At 40.1% G+C, this 16713-nt stretch overlaps 1 pseudogene; it reads left to right on the top strand.

Moving 5' to 3' along the window:
- LOC122221342 lies at positions 1 to 526 on the top strand (annotated as a pseudogene).
- Positions 527 to 16713: the final 16187 nt, after the last annotated feature.

The raw sequence follows: 16713 nt of genomic DNA, 5'->3' as shown, positions 1-16713 counted from the left end.
ATGAACTCCCAGATTCATCAGAATTATTCCATCCAGGTGGAGGCCACTGTCAGCTGCCTGGTCAACATGCATCTGAATACCTCCTACACCTACCTCTCTCTGGGCTTCTTTTTTGAGCACCGTGATGTGACTCTGGAGGGCGTGGGCCCCTTTGTCCTCGGGTTGGCTGAGAAGGGTTGAGGGCACTGAACTTCTCTTGAAGATGCCAAACCAGCATGGCAACCATGTCCTCTCTTCCAGAAGGTACAGAAACTGTCCAAAGATGAGTAGGGTAAAACCCTGGATGGCATGGAAGCTGCCCTGGTTCTGGAGAAGAACCTGAACTAGGTCCTTTTGGATCTGCATATCTTGGATTCTGCCCACGCAGACCCCCATCTTTGTGACTTCCTGAAAAACCACTTCCTAGATGAGAAGGTGAAGCACATCAAGAAGATGGGGACCACCTGATTCACCTCCGCAGGCTGACTGCCTCTAGGCTGGGCTGGATGAAGATCTCTTCCGAAGGCTCACCTTCAAGCACAACTAGGAGCCTCTGAAGACCAGCAGCCTTTGAGAGGCCCCTCAGGCATCCCCCAGGTGCCAGGGCTTGTGCCAGAGCCTCTCCCTGCAGCCACTAGGCAGATTTTTAACCACCCTGGAGCTCTCTCCCAAGCTGTGGACCAAATGGAAACAATAAAGTTTTTGCAGACACACACACACACAACAAAAACAGGTATATGCAATGTCCCAGCAAATTCTCCATGTAGGAATTTACTTGAAGAATATAATTAAAGACATACAAAAAGACATAGGTTTAAAGATTGTGTAAGAGAACAACTGGCACACTCAAACTAGGATAATTCAAGTGGGATTGATTTACAAAGAAATGGAGGAGCTGTAGGAAAACACAGGGGATGGTGCAGGTACCCAGGGCTTGTGGAGGGGCAGAACTGTCACTGTCCCTAGGCCCAGAGGAAAAGGACAAGGGAAGGACTGGTTATGAGAACTGGGAAGAGAGAATTGGCCACCTTGAGAATGTATCCTTCAGCTGAGGAGCACAGCCAGCTCTAGGAGACCTCACAAGGAAGGAGCCAGGGACTAATACCCTGATCTCACTCTTGGCCTTTTCTCCAGTCTCTTGAAAGAACTCTGTGTTGGCTGAACCTGACTGGAAGCCAGAGGGCAAAGGAACCAGTGAATGTTCTCCCTAAAGGAGAGCAGATGGGGAAGAGTAGAAAGTGGATCTAGTGGAATAAATGAGATAATCTGGCATAAAGATGTTCATTGCAGCACTGTTCACAGTAACGTAAGATTGAAAGGAGCATAAATGTCCCAGAAGACTAGGGGGAAAGTTGAACAATTTAAGGTATGTATACCAAATGAAGTGCTATGGAACCATTGTAAATATTGATCCAGAGCTCACAAAATAACCCATACAATGTGCTTTACCTTTTGTTTTAAAAATTATATATGGACACAGGTATGTGTTCTTCTATATATGCATACACAATACATGCACACACATTCATAGAAGAAAAGAGGTTTAGAGTGTATACATCAATATGTAAATGGTAGTTATCAGAGGGAGAATAGGGTTATAGGTAATTTTATCTAGGATTTGTTTTTTGTTTTTGTTTTGTTTTGTTTTGAGCAAGGCAAGTTTAATATAAAGAATTATTAACTATGGCAGAAGACTGGAGTAACAAGGAGTCATCTGGTAAGAAATGAAGAGAGCTGTAAAGAATATAAGCGGTACAGATACGAGGGGCAGCCACAACCCCCAGGTCTAAGAAGGCCCAAGGACCCTCCCCACCAAGAGCTGAGAAGATCTGTCAGAGAGGGTGTGGCCATGGGTTGGCAGGGAATTCACTGTGCTACGGTGTGGTCCAAACTTGCTCAAAATCTGCTCCCTAGGGTGCTAGGAAGAACTACTAATGGGAGGTGTCTTACCAGAACCATTCTGTTGCAAAACCACTGGAAGAGTAGGGTAGGTCTGTTGGGGAAAGTTTCTGGAACAAGGAGGGAAAATATCTTGTGTCTACTATGAAAGCTCCCTGTACTGGTCAAATTTAACATGTGTCAACTGGCAAAGGGAAAATATATAAGGACCCATCTCCATTTTTGCAGAATGGGGAATAAAGTTTGAATTTGAGGTTGAAAAGCAATAAATTGGTAACTGGCATTCACTCCAAACCTACCACTGGCATGTGAATACACGCAGATATGAGTATGGTTTTATAACCTGCTATTTTCTTGCAATAAATGCTGTGGGCATCTTTTCTTGTTAATAAATATAGATGTGCATCAATGTTTTTAATTATTAAATAGTATATATACACTTTGTTTTATATAACTGATTCCCTACTGGTAAACATCTAAATTGTATCTTATTTTTACTATTCCAAGCAATGCAGTGTTGAACTTCTTTATATGATTATTTTCTCACAATAAATTCAAGAAGTTGAGTCATTGGATTAACATTTCTGTGTTAAATTGGTAAGGGTACCTGTTGGGTACGTTATTTATTTGATTTAGCACAAAAAAAAAAAAAAAAAAAGCATTTTTCATTGTATGCATTTCTCCAGAATGTATGAAAAAATGCCACTTAAAACATCTGATCTGGTATCCAAGTCAAACAAGGTCAAACACCCGTGTGGTTCCAGAAAGAATTTCTCTGAGAGCTAGGTAGACTGGCCAAGAAAGCTAATTGTTAAAGATAGCACTCATTCTGGCTCTTCACTAAAACAGCATATAGGATCTTTTTTATTTTACTTTATTTGAGAGAGAGAAGACAAGTGGGGAAAGGGTGAGAAGGAGGGAGAGAGAGAGAAAGAGAGAGAGAGAGAAGATCTTAAGCAGCCTCCACACACAGTAAGCAGCCCGATAGGGGGCTCGATCCCACAACCCTGGGATCACGACCTGAGCTGAAATCAAGAGTCAGATGCTCAACCAACTAAGTCACCCAGGTGCCCCTAAAATAGTATATAGGATCTTTTAAATTAATAAACTGAAATTTTTAGATCAGTTTTATTTAGGTTCACACCAAATTGAGCAAAAGTACAGAGAATTCTCATTTACCCCCTGCCTCCCCCACATGCACAAACTCCCCTACTCTAACAACCCTCACCACAGTGGTACATTTTTTACAGTTGATGAACCTACATTGACACGTCATTATCACTCAAAGTTTATAGTTTACATTAGTGTACATTATATTCAGTCTTGGTGTTGTGCATTTTATGGGTTTTGACAAATGTATCTACCATTGTGATATACAGAATATTTTCACTGCCCTGAAAATCCTCTGTGTTTGACCTATTTATTCTTCCCTCCCCCCAACCCCTGGAGACCATTAATCATTTTATTGTCTCCATAGTTTTGTCTTTTCCAGAATGTCATATAGTTGGAATCACACAATGCATAGCCTTTTCAGAGTGGCTTCTTTCACTCAGTAACACGTATTTAATTCTCCTCCATGACTCTTCATGGCTTGATAGTACATTTCTTTTCAGCACTGAATAATATCCCATTGTCTGTATGTACAGTTTATCTATGTTGGTTGCTTCCAAGTTTGGGCAATTATGAATAAAGCTTCTATAAACACCCATGTACAGGTTTTTGTCTAGACATAAGTTTTCAATTAAGTTGGGTGAATACAAAGGCATGTGATTGTTGGATCATAAGAGAATGTTTAGTTTTGTAAGAAACTGCCAACCTGTCTCCCAGAGGGTCTGTATTATTTTGCATTCCTACCACCAATAAATGAGAGTTCCCATTGCTCCACACCACCAGTTAGTGTGGTCAGTGTTTTGGATTTGGGACATTCTGATAAGTATGTATTCCTATCTTGTTTCAATTTGTAATTCTGTAATGATGTACAATGTTGAACATCTTTTCATATGCTGTTATCATCTGTACATCTTCTTTGGTGAGGTGTCTGTTAAGATCTGTTGCCCATTTTTAAATTGGGTTGCTTGTTTTCTCGTTGAGTTTTAACAGCTCTTTGTATAGTTTGAATAACAGTCCTTTGTTGATGTATCTTTTGAAATATTTTCTCCTAGTTTGCAGCTTGTTTTCTTATTCTCTTGCCGGAGTCTTACACTGAGCAGAAGTTTTTAATTTTAATGAAGTCCAGCTTATCAGTTATTTCCTTCATGGACCACCCCTTTGGTGTTGTATCTAAAAAATATTATCACCTAAAATCATTTAGGCTTCTTCCTATATTATTTTGCAGGAGTTTCAGAGCTCTGCAGTTTACATTTAGGTCTGGATCCATTTTGTGTTAATTTTCGTAAAGGATATAAGGTCTGTGTCTAGATTAATTTCTTTTGCATGTAGATGTCTAGTTGTTCTAGCACCATTTGTTGAAAAGACTATCTTTGCTCCATTGTATTGCCCCTGCTCCTTTGGCAAATATCAGTTGATGATATTTATGTGGGCCTATTATTGGGCTCCCTATTCTGTTCCACTCATCTATTTGTCTATTCTTTTACCAACACACACTGTCATATTACTATAGCTTTATCATAAGTCTTGAAGTTGGATAGTGTCAGTCCTCCAATTTTGTTCTCTTTCAACATGGTGTTGGCTGTTCCAGGTCTTTTGTCTCTGCATATAAACTTTACAATTAGCTTGTCTGTATCCACGAATAATTTGCTGGGATTTTTATTGGAGTTGCAGTGAATCTGTAGATCAAGTTGGGAAGAACTGACCTCTCGACAATATCAACTTTTCCTATCCATGTACATTAAATATCTTATTTAGCTCTTATTTGATATTTTTCATCAGTTTTATAGTTTTCCTCATAAATACCTTATACATATTTTGTTACAGTTAGCCCTGAGTATTTCATTTTTGGGGGTGCTCATGTAGAGATAACATATCTTATTTTCCAAATTATATTGTTCATTGCTCATATATAAGAAAGTAACTGACTTTTATATATTAACTTTGTACCCTGCCACTTTGCTGTAATTGCTTATTAGTTCCAGTATGGTTTTTTTGTTGATTAAATTTCCAGCAGAATAAAATGGGGCTATTTTACTCCTATTCTCCAGCAAATATCCCTGCCAACTTTATTGACTACACTATCTGGATAACCGTATGCAACCTTCTCATTAAATATTTCTTCTTTACAGAGTTCTTCCCTAGTTCCTAGAGCAGTTTAAGAACCCTCATTTTATGTTCTTATAGATACTTGTTTTTATCATAATACTAATGCTTTACTTTCATTACTAATTAAAATTCTTTCTGCCTATCTGCAGTGTAAAGTTCTTGGAAATCAAGGACTTTGTCTTCCCTGTTCATCACTGATACATAGTATAGACCCTCAATGCATGTTTGTTGAAGAATGAATAGATGATTGTATCCTCCCTTCCAATCACTACGAAAAAGCTGAATTATTCTTTATTTATCATACAGACTCGAACTAGGAAACTGAAACCAGTTAAGTATTTAAAGCAGATGGAACTTACTACGGTGAATGGAAACATAGGAGATAGAAGAGGTCAAGAAGACCACCAGGAAATATAAGTTACCCCAGGTATTTGCAACAGTAGGAAGGTCTGAGGATTCTCAGGCTGGAGGGACAGTAGGAAGAACTGATATTATAGAAACTAGGGGCTCCAGTTCTGTAGGTCAGAAGTCCAAGTAAGAGTCTTGTGTTTAGAATCTCACCAGGCCAAAATCGTGGGGTCAGCAGGACTGCAGTTGATTGCAGGAGTTCTGAAGACGAATCTGCTTCCAAGCTCACTGAGATTGTTGGCAGAATTCAATTCCATGTGGATGTAGGATTGATGTCCTTGTGTCCTTGCTGAGTGTCAAACAGGGATGATTCTCAACATGGCTGCCTCCATGTCTCATGGCCCCCTGCCTCTATCTTCGAAGCCAGCAATGGCGGATCAAGTCTTTCTCATGTTTCAACCTCTCAGACTTCCCCTTCTGACTCATTTCTCCTGTTCCCAGTAAGAAAACGTTCTCTTTATTTTAAGTAGCGCTTTGAGCCCAACGCTGAGCTCAACACAGAGCCCAACACGGAGCCCATCGCAGAGCTTAATCTCATGACTCTGAGATCAAGAGTCAGATGCTTAACCAACTGAGCCACCAAGACATACCTGGAAATGTTCTCTTTTTAAGGGCTTCTGTGATTAGAGAGAATCCCTTTGGGTAATCAGGACAATCTCCCCATCTCAGGTCCATAACCTTAATCATATCTACAGAGTCCCTTATGCCATGTCTCATTTAACATTTTCACAGGTTCTGGGGATTAGGAAATGGACATCTTTGGAGCATCATTATTTTTCCTCCCATTGGCCAAACTCGGCTAAAACTCAGCTAAATTGATATAAGGGCCTAGGAAGTAGGCCTGCAGAGCAGAAGAATAAGTAATAGATTTGAAAGTAAACAGGCTTAGGTTCACCGTATTTCAAGATAATAACATTTTTTTCTTCACCAACTAGGGCTGGCTTAGTAGATAATTGGCCAGCTTTCTAGTTGCTGTCCAAAACAACGAATTAATCCCATTTACTATAAAACAAGACAAAACAAAACAGTGATAACACATCCTGCAATGAGATTAATTCAAACGATGCAATTGTCAATTGGCTTCCATAATCCTTCCAACTCTGTTTCTGAAATGGAGGTCAGTTAAAATTCTTATCTTCTGCAGAGAAATGTGGAAATGAGGGATAGGTCAGGCAGGGAAATGGCAGACAATTCCAGCCTTAAGCGCAGAGGTTGAAAGCAAGTCCCTGGGTGTACAGTATATTCTTGGCTCAATCTCTCTAGAGCAGGCCATCAAGATAAGTGCCAACTAACAGAGATTCCTGGAACCTTTGCTGCTGTCCCAGAAGACTCAGCCAACCACAGGCCCCAGAACTGTCTCCAGCAATGTCAATAAACTGCCACCAGTTAATATCAAACTCCAGCAGGGACCAGGATAGCACAGTTATGCTCCTAAACTTGTCCACCACCCTACAGTCATTTCATTGACTGAATAACAAGACTCTGCATTTTATACAGTTTAAGTTTCTGCACTCCACAAGCCAGAGAGGGATTATTTACAGTGTTACACTATTATTTTTAGTAAACATCCTCCCACATTTTCTTGCTTCTCATTAGTAACTCTGTATGGCAACAATACCTCAAAGGGAATAGCAACTCTGTTTTTTTTATTTTTTAATGTTTATTTATTTTTGAGAGACAGAGAGAGTCGGAGCATGAGCAGGGGAGGAACAAAGACAGAGGGAGACTCGGAATCCAAAGCAGGCTCCAGGCTCTGAGCTGTCAGCACAGAGCCTGACGTTGGGCTCGAACCCATGAACCATGAGATCATGACCTGAGCTGAAGTCAGACACTCAACTGACTGAGCCACCCAGGTGCCCTGGGAACATCAACTTTAAACTTTGTGAAAGCAAGGGAAAAACTGTTGCCAGTGATAGGACCAGCTCAGGAATGAGAACACTGTCGTCACACACCTTACCAGTGTTGTGAGGAGGAGCTCGACCACAAACACCCAGTTCCCCTCTGAGTGGAAACCTTTCTCAAGGGTCACACCACTGAAGAGAATCTGCTCTGGTCCGATTTTCATTTGTGCTGCCCCAACTCTACCGTGCCTTATCTGTCTCGTCCTACTCAGGTCAATAGTACGGTGTCACTTTCTCCTATTTTTGGTCTTTTGCATGAAGACTCAGTCTTTCTTTTATGTGGTTATTTAAAATTCACCTTAAGGACACTTCTTGAAGAAGTTTGTTTCCTCCAATACTCTGTACAAATGCAGACCTCTGTTACCAAATGCCCTAGGAATGATGCTTCTCTCCGTTCTCCTGGCCAAGGAGATTTCTCTTCCCTCTAGAATGACTTCTCTGCCTTCTCTCTTCAGTCACCTGAAGAATATGCTCTCATATTACCAGCCATCAAAGGGTTAACTTTCCTTTCATGAAAAGAGAAACTTTCTGATTGAGGTCTGAGCTGAAAACCAATGCCTCTTAGGGCAGGAACTTGTGTTATATGATCTTTAAAATCAATGCTTTGACATTTTTCCTAGCTGCTAAATCTTGGTTCTTTTTTAAATTTTATTTTAAAATTTACACACAGTAATATTTATTCTCTTTGTTGTACAGGTCTATGAATTTTGACAAATAGAGTGCATAACCACCACAGTTAACATTCAGAGTGGTTCCATAATCCCAAAAAAACTCCTTGATGCTGCATCTTTGCAATCAACCTCTCCCAACCCCTAACAACTACTGATCTGTTCTCAGTCCTTATAGTTTTGCCTTTTCAAGATCATTATATAAATGACATCTTATAGCCTGTTGAGTGGTTTCTTTCACTAAGCACAATGCATTTGAAAGTTATTCATGTTGTGTATATCAATAGTTCACTCCTTTGTGTGGTATTCCATTGTGTGGGTATTCTTTTCCTGTGCCTGCTGTAACAAATTACCATGGACTTGGTGGCTTAAAGCAAACAAATGTACTCTCCCATATCTCTGGAGTCCACAAGTCTGAAATCAGTATCCCTGGGCGTAAGTCAAGGGAGAGGCAGGACCTTTGTAGGCTTCAGGGAAGAAGACTTGCCTGGCCTCTTCCAGCCCCAGGTGGCTTCTAGCAATCCGTGGTTTATGGCCACATCACTCCAGTCTCTGGTTTTGTGGTTGCAGTACCTTTTCTTAGGTCTATCTGGAGTCAAATCTCCTTTCACCTCTCTCTTATGAGAATACACTGAATCCCCCCATCTCAAGACATTTAATCACATCTGCAGTTCTCTTTTTGCTACATAAGGTAACATTCAGAGGGTCCACATTTTAGGACATGGATACCCTGAGGGGTGCCATTATTCAACCTTTGACATATGGTTATGCCACAAATTATCTATTCAGTTGCCCATTCGAGGACATTTAGGTCATTTCCAGTTTGGGACAATTAAAACTAAAGCTGCTATAAATATTTGCATGAAGGGTTTTGTGGGAACATAGGTTTTCATTTTTCTTGGGTAAATACCTAAAAGTGGGGTTGCTGAGTCAAATCTTAATAGATGTTCAAGTTTATAAGAAACGGTCAAATTACTTCGAAAGTGGTTGTACCATTTCACATTCCCACCAGCAGTATGTGAGAGTTCCAATTCCTCCACTTCTTATCAGCACTTGGTATTGTCAGTTTTCCTGATTTTAGTCATTCTAGTAGGTGTTTAGTTGTATTTCCTTGTGGTTTTAATTTGTACTTCCCTAATGACAGTGATGGTGAGCATTTTTTCATGTGTTGAAATGTTAACGTTACATCATTTCATGCCCTCTCTCTGTTGGCTGCATTTTTACTTAGCTCTGTAAGTGTACTTTAGTAATGATGTAGAAATAATTAACCACTTAATAGGCAAAAATCTTAGAATTATTAACGCTTCATGAAATTAAAACTACCGAGTAATTTTCAGTGTAGAGGAATAGTAACCATCAAAGTGAAACAATACAGCAACCAAAAGCAAGCAACTGACCACAAAATGGGCAGAAGTCTGAAATAGATATTTTTCCAAAAAAGACATACAAGAGAGGTAAGTGTGCTGCAGGTGGGCCGGGTGGGGGGACAGGGGACAAAACAAAAAAGAAAAGAAAAAAATAAGACATAGAGATGTCCAACAAGAACATGAAGAGATGTTCAATATCACTAATTATTAGGGAAATGAAAATCAAAACCACAATGAAATATCATCTTGCACCTATTAGAATGGCTATTATCAAAAAGACAAGAAATAACTAGTGTTGGAGAAGATCTAGAGAAAAAGAAACCTTTGCAGATTGTATGTGGAATTTTAAATTGGTACAGTCACCAAGGAAAATGGTATGGAGATTCTCCAAAAATTTAAGATTAGAACTACTGTATGATCCAGCAATTCCACTACTGAGTATCCAAAGAATAAGAAAACACTGATTCAAAAAGACACATACGCCCCTATGTTCATTGCAACATCATTTACAACACACGCACACGCGCGCGCGCGCACACACACACACACACACACACACACACACACACAATGGAATACTACTCAGGCATAAAAAAGAATGAGATCTTGCCTTTTGCAACAACATGGATGGAGCTTGAGGGTATTAGGCTAAGTGAAAAAAAGTCAGAAGGAGAAACACAAATATTGTATGATTTCATTCACATGTGGAATCTTAAAAACAAAAATGAACAAACAAAGCAAAACAAACTCAGATGTAGAGAACAGATTGCTGGTTGGACAAAAGGGATAAAGGGAATCAATTGTAGGGTGATGGATGATAGCTAGACTTTTGGGGTGACCATTTTGTAGTACATACAAATACTGAATAATAATGTTGTATGCCTGAAACTTACATAATTTTTTTAACTGAGTCAATACAATATTCACAAAATATACCCAAGGTGCATGGTTAGTATGAGATGATTAGCAAGATGATTGATAAAGAGTATGTCTATAATACACATGTGGGGTTTTTTTCATCTTTATGAACCCGTTTGCATTAAGAATCTGTAGTGACTAAAATAATTCAGGAGTGTTTCCTTTGAAAAAGTGGGTGTGATATGATACATCTACCTCAGGAAGTCCATATAATTAGGTCTTCAGGGCATGCATGGATGTGAAGTCTAACAAATAAATTTGCTTTAAAGTAAGTTTCTTAACCTGGGAAAGACTTCCTCTGAAACTGCCAGAAACTCCAAATATCATCAGGGCCTGCTGAGGGACCTGGATAATAATAAGAGCCATTTGAATACAAATCAATCTTCTATGGAATGCCAAAACTCTCATTGACTAGTTCATGCATAAAATATGCATTCATGTTTCCAGTAGCTTCAGGATAAATATCCTGTGCCAGAGAAATAAAAGAGACAAGGCAACTACTTCAGGAGCCTTGGAAGATAGGGGAAGTGAAGATCTCAGTACAAAGGACTCAAGTGTAGAACTGCATTCTCTTTAAAGAATTACAAGAGTAGTTAGTTAGCAAGAATAGTAGAGGAAATGGTGTCCCAGTATCCTGGTCACATATGTTAGTGAGAATAATAATTACAATAACTATCTTTTATTACATGATTACATGTTTACACCATTATGCCAGACACTATTGTAAATACTTGGCATAAATTCATTCATTTAGTCCTTATGACCACCCTAAGAGTAGATATTATCTTCACCTCCTTATAGGAATGAGGCAACTGATACATAAAGAGGCAAGGTCACAATGAAGGATTAATAGTCAAATGAAGGTAGATAGTCTCCATTACATCAGATGACAGCTGTCCAGGAGATGATACTGTGTCTCCTGAGCCTGGATGATGACCAGCCTGACCTGTAGAGCTTTTTGAAATTATGATTCTCACGCCCCAGCCCCAGAGTTCTAGTTAATTGTTCTGGAATCTGCATTGCTTTTGCAGGTTTCCCAGGCGATTCTGAGCATAAGCTGAGTTACCAATATCGAGTCAGTTTCCCATTGGTAATTTAGCAATGCCTTTTTGCTGGTTTCAAACCACTCAGCCACTCAGCAGAGAGATCATACACTTTCCAAGGATCGTTATTAAGTTCCTCATCATGGTGATGAGGGTTTAAGACAGCACATATTCCAGATCTTAGATAAGTACTTTGTCAAAGGCAGGCTACTATTTTCTTTTAAAAGTTTGAAATATTATGAGTAAGAGTCAGTATTTGTATTTGACTCTCACATCATACTTCTCATATCTGAGCTCATATTCATTGAAAATTTATTTTCAGTGTTATCCATATTATACATCTATAATTTATTCCTATGGTAAGACTCATATTCTCATATTTATTCTAATGTTATGTTTCTATCCCAGACCTTGAACCCCCGACCTGAATATCAAATGGCATACTGGATGTTTCTTCCTGGACAAAGAGGCTCTGATTGAACTTGCCTGAAACAGATCTCTACACACCACACCCCAACCAAACCTGTTGCTTCTTCTGCATTCCCTTTCTTGGCAATTGGCCCCACCACCTGCTCAGTAATGCAAGCCAGATGCTAGGAGTCATTTGGACTCTACTCTGTCTCCCACTTGCCACAACCAACAATCACCTACATCTCATGGCCTCTCCATTCCCCTTGCCACTGTGTCACTTTGTGTCCTATCACCTCTTGCCTGTACACAGCAGTGGTCTTCCAGCTCCCTATCTTGGGGCTACCTTTCTGCTTTCTCTTTTTCTTTCTTTTTATTGGACAAAGTGTATACTTTTGGATCCAAGCTTACATGTTTTTTCAAGTTTATTTATTTATTTTGAGAGAGAGCGAGCAAGCGAGCAGGGAAATAGCAGAGAGAGAGGGAGAGAGAGAATCCCAAGCAGGCTTCGCATTGCCAGTGCAGAGCCTGACTTGGGGCTCAAACTCAGGAACTGTGAGGTCATGACCTGAGCTGAAACCAAGAGTCTGATGTTTAACCGACTGAGCCACCCAGGCACCCCCAAGTTTAAATTTTTTTAATGTTATATGTCTGAGTACAGAGAATAAGCAACTGTGTTCTGACTACTAATTTTATCCAAATCTCAACATTGTCATATTTGCCCTTTTATTTAGAGAAATGAAGATACACAGCTACAGATATAGATATAAATGTAGCTATAAATACAGATACCTAAGCCCACCTTCATTAGCCTGCCCCCATGCCCAAGTCCCTCCTTCACTAGCACATGTCATGAATTTGCTATAGTCATGTATACTTTATGCTTTCTCTAGATATTTATGAACTGATAAACAATTTAGAGCTTTGCTCTGTAGGATTTTAACATTTACTAAAATGACCTCATGCTATATATTCTCTCTGCAGCTCGCTTATTTCACTAGATTTTATTTTTCCTTCCTGTTGACACATGTTGCCCTAATTCATTCACTTTAACTAGCATATGGTATACATTCTGTGACTACACCACAATTTATTTATTTATTTATTCTCTGTTGAAGGCCGTTTAGGAATTTTGCCGCTGCAAACAGTGCAGCACGGCTGTCTTTGAACAGATGTTTGAGAGGCTCTCTAGGCTATATTCTCAGGAGTGGCATTACTTTCCTGCTCTCCTGAGCTAGGGAGACAAATCATTTCCTGCCTCCCTTTCTGTAATCTACACTGCTGCCGGAGTGATTTTTCTGAAATGCAAATCTGCACACCCGCCATTCCTCGATAAGACTTTCAAGGCTCCCATATCCTGGCCCTGCCTCCTTTGCCAGCCTTCTCTCCCACTCCCCACCCCAGATGCCCAGCCAGGGTCCCTCAGAATGACTCTCCGCTTCCCCTCTCCCACCCCCTTGCCCAATCTTCTCTCTTTCCAAGACGGCCCCATCCTTACCCCACACCCTCCGTCTTTCCTACCAGGAAATAATCTACTTGCTCTTCTAGGTCACCAACTCACTGAAACCTGCCCTCACCTGCCAGTGGTCACCGGTTTGAATCCCAGTTCCTCTACTTACTAACTCGGGTAAATCTTTCAACTTCCCTGAGCTCAGTTTTCTCATCTACCAAATGAAGATAATAATGCCTACCTCATATGCCTACCCTCAAATTTGATCCTCAATATAGAGCATTTCATTCATATAGTCTTTGACAATCAATGTTTTCTTCTGTTCATTTGTCATTTTTTAGAATTATTTCTTTTTGTTGCTGTTATTTATTTTTTACATAGATGCCCCCTCCCACCCCCAACTACTAGCACTCTGGGACCATGTCTAATTCACATTTATATCACCACCAGCACAGGGCCTGGTATAGAAAAGGCACACAATAGGGGCGCCTAGGTGGCTTAGTCAGTTAAACATCCGACTCATGGTTTCAGCTCAGGTCATGATCTCACGGTTCATGAGTTCAAACCCCACATCATGCTCCATGCTGTCAGTGCAGAGTCTTCTTGGGATTCTCTCTCCCCACCCCCTGGCCCTCCCCTGCTTGTTCTCTCTCTCTCTCTCTCTCTCTCTCTCTCTCCCGCTCTCTCTCTCAAAATAAATAAACTTTAAAAATGAAAAAAAGGAACACAATTTTTTAATATTTATTTTGAGAGAGAGACAGAGAGAGCGTGAGTGGGAGAGGGTCAGAGAGAGAGAGAATCCCAAGCACGCTCCACACTCTCAGTGTAGAGCCCTACCCAGGGCTTGATCCCATGAAGCATGAGATCATGACCCGAGCCAAAATCTAGAGCCAGACACTTAACTGACTGAACCACCCAAGAATCCCAGCACACAATAAATGTTAAGTGAATAAATAAATGAGTCTTTGGGCTCTCAGAGCTGCTAGAAACAAACAAACAAAAGATGTTTAATACTTTGTCATACATGGTATCTTATTTCCACCAAAAAATGCAAACTCTCATGACATAATTTTTGTTTTCTTTTCACTACCACAGCTTTTTACAAAAGCTCCCTGCCCCATTTCCTAGTGTTGGTAATGATTTATGCAAGCTGATCGGTAAATAGTATTAAAAGAATTTATTTTGTCACTTGGTTGTTGCCCAGGGAAAGGGTTTGCTATAAAAGAAAACAAAACCCCCAAAGCGTCATGGTTCCTTTGGTTTTGTTGCTTACTTACAATCTTATTGAGGCATGAATTAGTACTGAGAATTAAAATTTTTTTTTTAAAAAATGACAGTTTCCAAAAGCCACAGTTCTGTGAATGTAAATTCAACATTAGATAATACAAATACAGATGCTTCTGACCTAGAAGGGAGAGTGACTGGAAAGGAGGTATGGGGACAAGGAGATGACACTATTTCCACTTCCTTCCTCTGTCTCAAACTTCTTCAGCACTTAGAAATACACCTCACAATGGGATCCCCTAGGGCTTCTCAAACATTCTGTACGGCCAAGACCAGCATCTTCCCTTGGTTTCTGCTCAGTTGCCCTGCCCTGGCTGTGCTGCTGTCTTCCCACATACAGTGGCTCTCTCTGCATCCTTGGGTAGTGGGAGCTCCTTCCTCAAGCTGGTTCCTATTCTCTGCATACCCTACACCACCCCTCACAGTCATCCTGCCTCATAGAGACAGCTCTCCTGAAGCAGATTGCCACTCTAACTTCTGAAATTCGAATTTAATTAGACAGCCTGTTTTTAAAAAAATTTTTTTAATGTTTATTTTTGAGACAGAGAGAGACAGAGCATGAACAGGGGAGGGGCAGAGAGAGAGGGAGACACAGAATCCGAAACAGGCTCCAGGCTCTGAGCTGTCAGCACAGAGCCCAACGCGGGGCTCGAACTCACGGACCGTGAGATTATGACCTGAGCCGAAGTCAGGCGCTTAACCGACCAAGCCACCCAGGTGCCCCAGACGTCCTGTTTTTAATTGCTAATTCTGGTAACCCTAAACTGAGGGAGATCTCTTAATCCCAATAAATCCTACCCCAGCCCTAGGGTAGACCCAGTTCTAAATCACTCAGGATCTTCTCACCCCCCGCCTTGGTTCATGATTGGTCTCATATTGGTTTACTATCCAGTTATGATCAGTGAGATGAGGGTAAATCTACTGAGAAGAAATGCCTTATGAGAAAACCCTATACTTTTTCCTCTTCTTTCTGCTTTGAAAACAACAATCAGAGGTATAATAGTCATCTTTTCAGTAAGAGTCAACAAACATAAGGAAAAAGAATCACTAAATCCCGTGGTTCTCAAAGTGTGAGGTCCTCCAAGGACCTCAGGTTCCCTCAGGCCCTTTCAGGGGATTCTCAAGGTCATCTCTTTTCCAACTACATACCTGTGTGAGACCTGATTTCCCTCCTATACTCCAACCAAATGACCGACAAATTGACTGCAGAAGATCAGAGAAGCTACTTGTTCTTTATTAAGCCAGAGATTAAAGAAATTTGCAAAACAATGTGAATCTTCTGGCTGATTTTCTTTTTGTTTTGAAAGTATAGTTATTTTTCATAAAAAATATGTCAGTATGTAATGGGCTTATCATTATTTTCAAATGAATTAGTAAATAACTTTTTTAATTCATAAGTTCTCTTTCATGGTAAATATCAGGATATAACCCACATAAACAAAAGCCTTTGGGGGAGCTTCAATAATTAAAAAATATTTTTTTAATGTTTATTTATTTTTGAGAGAGAGAGACAGAGTGCGAGCAGGGGAGGGGCAGAGAAGGAGAGAGACACAGAATCCGAAACAGGCTTCAGGCTCTGAGTCGTCAGCACAGAGTCTGATGTGGGGTTCAAACCCATGAACCATGAGATCATGACCCGAGCCAAAGTTGGATACTTAACCATCTGAGTCACCTAGGTGCCTCATTAATTTTTAATAATGTAAAGAGGTTCTGGACCCAAAAGTCTGATGTCCACTGACCCAAACAGTGGTCCAACAACAACGTAAGCTGCTCAGCCAATGTCATTAGCCATAAACCTCTGGATTCTTTACAGTGAGGAAAATGAACCCCTATTTGTTTGACTCCTCTAATAAGGAGCTGATCACAACTTCAAATGATTTATGAGCTAACTCAATAATGAGTAGTCATTGATGAGGCATTATTTAAAACTGGTCAATTGAAAAGACAGTTTTAATCACTCATGGTTATTGATTAGTAATAAAATGAGGTAATAAAACAACAAGGTCACAATCATGTAAAATATGATTTACAGAAAGAAAGAACTGGAAAAATAGAAACCTTTCAAAGGCAAAAAAGGGTAACTGTAGAAGATTGGCCTCAGGATTTTCACTGACAGTTTCCCCACCTCCCGGGAAGTATCTCTGTAATAAATATTCAGTATTTACATTAAAT

This window comes from Panthera leo, chromosome B3 (genome assembly GCF_018350215.1).
Source record: "Panthera leo isolate Ple1 chromosome B3, P.leo_Ple1_pat1.1, whole genome shotgun sequence".
Classification (NCBI taxonomy): domain Eukaryota; kingdom Metazoa; phylum Chordata; class Mammalia; order Carnivora; family Felidae; genus Panthera; species Panthera leo.
Note: the sequence above shows the minus strand (reverse complement) of the source record. Positions and strands in the feature narration are given on the sequence as shown.